Below are 5,000 nucleotides of genomic sequence, written 5' to 3'. Positions count from 1 at the left end.
TTACCTCGGGTTCCGAAAACCAACAAAATAGAACCGAGGTCCTATTCCATTATTCCATGCACACAGTATTCAGGCGGGCTTGCCTGCTTTAAGCACTCTAATTTGTTCAAAGTAAACGTGCCGGCCCACCGAGACACTCAATAAAGAGCACCCTGGTAGGATTTCAACGGGGTCCGCCTCGGGACGCACGAGCACGCACGGGGCGGTCGCACGCCTTCGGCTCGCCCCACCGGCAGGACGTCCCACGATACATGCCAGTTAAACACCGACGGGCGGTGAACCAACAGCGTGGGACACAAATCCAACTACGAGCTTTTTAACCGCAACAACTTTAATATACGCTATTGGAGCTGGAATTACCGCGGCTGCTGGCACCAGACTTGCCCTCCAATAGATACTCGTTAAAGGATTTAAAGTGTACTCATTCCGATTACGGGGCCTCGGATGAGTCCCGTATCGTTATTTTTCGTCACTACCTCCCCGTGCCGGGAGTGGGTAATTTGCGCGCCTGCTGCCTTCCTTGGATGTGGTAGCCGTTTCTCAGGCTCCCTCTCCGGAATCGAACCCTGATTCCCCGTTACCCGTTACAACCATGGTAGGCGCAGAACCTACCATCGACAGTTGATAAGGCAGACATTTGAAAGATGCGTCGCCGGTACGAGGACCGTGCGATCAGCCCAAAGTTATTCAGAGTCACCAAGGCAAACGGACCGGACGAGCCGACCGATTGGTTTTGATCTAATAAAAGCGTCCCTTCCATCTCTGGTCGGGACTCTGTTTGCATGTATTAGCTCTAGAATTACCACAGTTATCCAAGTAACGTGGGTACGATCTAAGGAACCATAACTGATTTAATGAGCCATTCGCGGTTTCACCTTAATGCGGCTTGTACTGAGACATGCATGGCTTAATCTTTGAGACAAGCATATGACTACTGGCAGGATCAACCAGGGAGCTGCGTCAACTAGAGCTGAGCAGCCGGCCGCCCGGGAGTGTGTCCCGGGGGCCCGCGCGAACACGCAAGCGTCCGCTCAATCATTCTGCAAACAGGAGGAGGCTGAGCTCCCCTGCACAATACACCTCGAAACCCTCTCAGGTCCCGGCGGCGCGCAGCGCCGTCCCAAGTACTTGGTCGGGTTCGAGAGAGGCGCAATCGCCCGGAGTTAGGCGAGTAGACGCTTTCGGTGCGACCACCCGTGCTCCCAACTGAGCTTGCCGCTGCCGACAGAGGCCCGGGAGCGTGCTGTCGTGGCATTGCCGGCGGGAGACAACACGCGCCACCTACGGTGACCGGCAGCTCCAACGCCAGCGCCACAGAAGGACAAAAGCCCCACTTGGGTGCCGAAGCGAACTCTCCCAGCACAGCGCACGCGCCAACACATCCGCACAGCTGCGATACAAACCACCAGCGAGAACCGCTGGGGCGACCGAGCAGCAGACGGCGTCGCGGCGCCGAGCGCCGGGCGGCAGCGCATCCTCAACGCACACAGTCCTCAATCGGACCAGCACACTGAAGATGTCCACCGCGCTTCGCACCGGGCCCGCGAGGACCTACTTTGGCCGCACGGCGCCGCGCGCAGGGTGCGCCGGCGCGCAGCTGCGACGCCTGCCGCGTCCGTCGGCCGGCGCGCCTGCCACTGGCCGCCCCCACCAGCCGGCTGTAGCGCGTGCGCCCACGCACCGCGCGGCCAGCACGCCGGGAGGCGCCCCCTCACCGGCCGGGGACGGTCCCACCCAGCCACCGCCGCGTATCGCTTCACACCCAGATGCCGTTCAGTTTCGTCGGCATGGTGGGTATCGCTGGAACAACCGGTTAGTACCTCAACCTATCGTCGCCATCACCGATTCACCCCTAGCGAGAACAACCGCACCACAACAGGTTACCATTTGTTCATTTGCGTAACTTCACCAGAAAACGCAGGCGTCCATCGCCATTTGCAACTTCCACGATTATTGCATGCCTGTGTCAGGTGTCACGCCACACTACGTCTGCCCACATACACGCAACAAAATGTGCACGCCTAGACAATACGTGGAAGGTGGCCCCCGTACGTATGCGATGTCCATTGCTCGAACGACTGTCAACCGGCCTCTGTAGCATGTCGCAGATATGGAACGCGGTGCACCATGCCATCACGGTGTGTGAGGAGAGACGACTAGGTCCGAATACATCAACAGACAGCTCATGCTGATCGCCATCCACGGCGTCCGTTCCTCCCACACGTCTCTATGGCGTACCACACTGCAATCCAGCTCTCATAGGGAGACGACACGTAGCTGCGTGCACAATATTTGCACTGTATGGTCCGCCGTTTTTGGGCGCAGTCGTTGTACGGTCACACATGTGCCACGATGTATCATTCAGTACATAAGGACGAATGTGCAGTACAGATTGTGGTTTACGCGTACGACATTAGCGGACAGTTGACACAGGCCGCACCACAACGTAGCCTGAGTACGTCGCATGCGGAGGGCATTGAACATGCAAAGTTCTCACCAACCAGCTTGCGAAGGCAGGGGGCAAGGTGGGGACGTGGGGAGGGGCGGCATGTACGTCCTGCTGCCATCCACATTACAGTGTACAGCAGGAGCATGTGGAAAGTGAGCAAGACTTGCAAGGTGTTTAACATGAAGCGATACACAGGGGAGCGGGGAGTGCGAGTAGCGAACTATATTGCGAGGGTTGCGGGTGGGCAACACTACACTAATTGAACGAGTCGTATAACAATTACAGAGCAGGTTTAGGCGACAACGTGGGTTACGTTAGGCGACAACGTGGGTTAGGTTAAGGCACGACGTGGGTTAGGTTAAGGCACGACATGGGTTAGGTTAAGGCACGACATGGGTTAGGTTAAGGCACGACATGGGTTAGGTTAAGGCACGACATGGGTTAGGTTAAGGCACAACATGGGTTAGGTTAAGGCACAACATGGGTTAGGTTAAGGCACAACATGGGTTAGGTTAAGGCACAACATGGGTTAGGTTAAGGCACAACATGGGTTAGGTTAAGGCACAACATGGGTTAGGTTAAGGCACAACATGGGTTAGGTTAAGGCACAACATGGGTTAGGTTAAGGCACAACATGGGTTAGGTTAAGGCACAACATGGGTTAGGTTAAGGCACAACATAGGTTAGGTTAAGGCACAACATAGGTTAGGTTAAGGCACAACATAGGTTAGGTTAAGGCACAACATGGGTTAGGTTAAGGCACAACATGGGTTAGGTTAAGGCACAACATGGGTTAGGTTAAGGCACAACATGGGTTAGGTTAAGGCACAACATGGGTTAGGTTAAGGCACAACATGGGTTAGGTTAAGGCACAACATGGGTTAGGTTAAGGCACAACATGGGTTAGGTTAAGGCACAACATGGGTTAGGTTAAGGCACAACATGGGTTAGGTTAAGGCACAACATGGGTTAGGTTAAGGCACAACATGGGTTAGGTTAAGGCACAACATGGGTTAGGTTAAGGCACAACATGGGTTAGGTTAAGGCACAACATGGGTTAGGTTAAGGCACAACATGGGTTAGGTTAAGGCACAACATGGGTTAGGTTAAGGCACAACATAGGTTAGGTTAAGGCACAACATAGGTTAGGTTAAGGCACAACATAGGTTAGGTTAAGGCACAACATAGGTTAGGTTAAGGCACAACATAGGTTAGGTTAAGGCACAACATAGGTTAGGTTAAGGCACAACATAGGTTAGGTTAAGGCACAACATAGGTTAGGTTAAGGCACAACATAGGTTAGGTTAAGGCACAACATAGGTTAGGTTAAGGTACAACATAGGTTAGGTTAAGGTACAACATAGGTTAGGTTAAGGTACAACATAGGTTAGGTTAAGGTACAACATAGGTTAGGTTAAGGTACAACATAGGTTAGGTTAAGGTACAACATAGGTTAGGTTAGGTTAGGTTACACGTTGTTGTAAGGAAAGGTGTAGGGGGGGGCGGGGGCGGCAGGTTCGTTGATAGTGATTATAGTAAGTGAATGCTTGTGACATGATCAGATTTGTCACGTCAGGATGCACCTTTGGCTTATTAGAGGCGGCGCTCCAATTCTATGCTTGTGTCAGACCTGTGTCTTTGACTCATGTCATTGTTTGTGCGCTGTGACAGGAGGTACTATTGTGATGTTGGGTGCACCGTTGTATAGGACATGTGTGGGTGTTGGTGCCTGATCTGCGCAATGGTGGATGTCGAAAGGGTGGGATATTGTATTTTCCGCATGGACCTCCTGGTCTGGTTGTGATAGTGTGGATTGTGTAATGTGGCGGAGAGGATGCACTGGATGTTGTTCCATGCTGGTGCTTACATATTGTATGTGCGCCCGTTAGAAGCAGAGAGTGGTGCGTGATCAGAGTGGCTGGCTGACGTGTGGTTCCCATTGTGGGCAGACTCTTTCAGCATGTATACGGACAGTTGTATATATATTCTGTAGTTTGATGGCTCTGCATTGATTACTAATCAGCGCCGTGTGTACGGGTAATCTGGTTCCAGTCCAAAATGTTCCATCTGTGTACATTAGTGACAAAGACTCCCCTCATGCAGTGGGGCTCGGTCTGTTATAACTCTTCCGCGTAATATATTTGCCCCACGTTTTTGCGACTGCGAGTGCGAGTGCAACGCGCATGGGGACCGACATGCTGATGGCTCGGTATCGGACGCCGTACAGTGAGCAACGCGATCGCGTCTCTCGCTCGTAAGTGGTACAGGTCGCGGCTCATGTATAGGGACAGCGGGAATGTCGCATATTGGCAATAACTCTTCATGAAACGCACGTTATAGGGGTGGATTGCACTTTACGAGTGCGGGAAACGTCCGCCGTTCATCCGCTGGAGGTGCGCGTTTGGCGGTTGGGGTGGTGCACGAACGGGTGCGGGTGGAGTCATTGCCGGTCCACGGCTTCGTGCGGCAGAGCCACTGGAGATTGGGTGCTATGGTCGACAGAGGCTGCAGGCTTTGTGGGTGGCGTCGAAAGGCGGGCACTGTGGCGCCA

At 53.4% G+C, this 5,000-nt stretch overlaps 1 non-coding gene across 1 annotated transcript in view; it reads right to left on the bottom strand.

Moving 5' to 3' along the window:
* LOC124745024 overlaps positions 1-954 on the bottom strand; it is a 1,909-nt gene extending 955 nt beyond the window's left edge. The window contains exon 1 of the ribosomal RNA XR_007010978.1: positions 1-954. This exon is cut by the window's left edge and continues 955 nt beyond it. This is a non-coding gene — a ribosomal RNA (small subunit ribosomal RNA).
* Positions 955-5,000: the final 4,046 nt, after the last annotated feature.

The sequence above is a fragment of the Schistocerca piceifrons genome, unplaced genomic scaffold, assembly GCF_021461385.2.
Source record: "Schistocerca piceifrons isolate TAMUIC-IGC-003096 unplaced genomic scaffold, iqSchPice1.1 HiC_scaffold_312, whole genome shotgun sequence".
Classification (NCBI taxonomy): domain Eukaryota; kingdom Metazoa; phylum Arthropoda; class Insecta; order Orthoptera; family Acrididae; genus Schistocerca; species Schistocerca piceifrons.
This window is presented reverse-complemented; position numbering and strand designations above follow the sequence as displayed.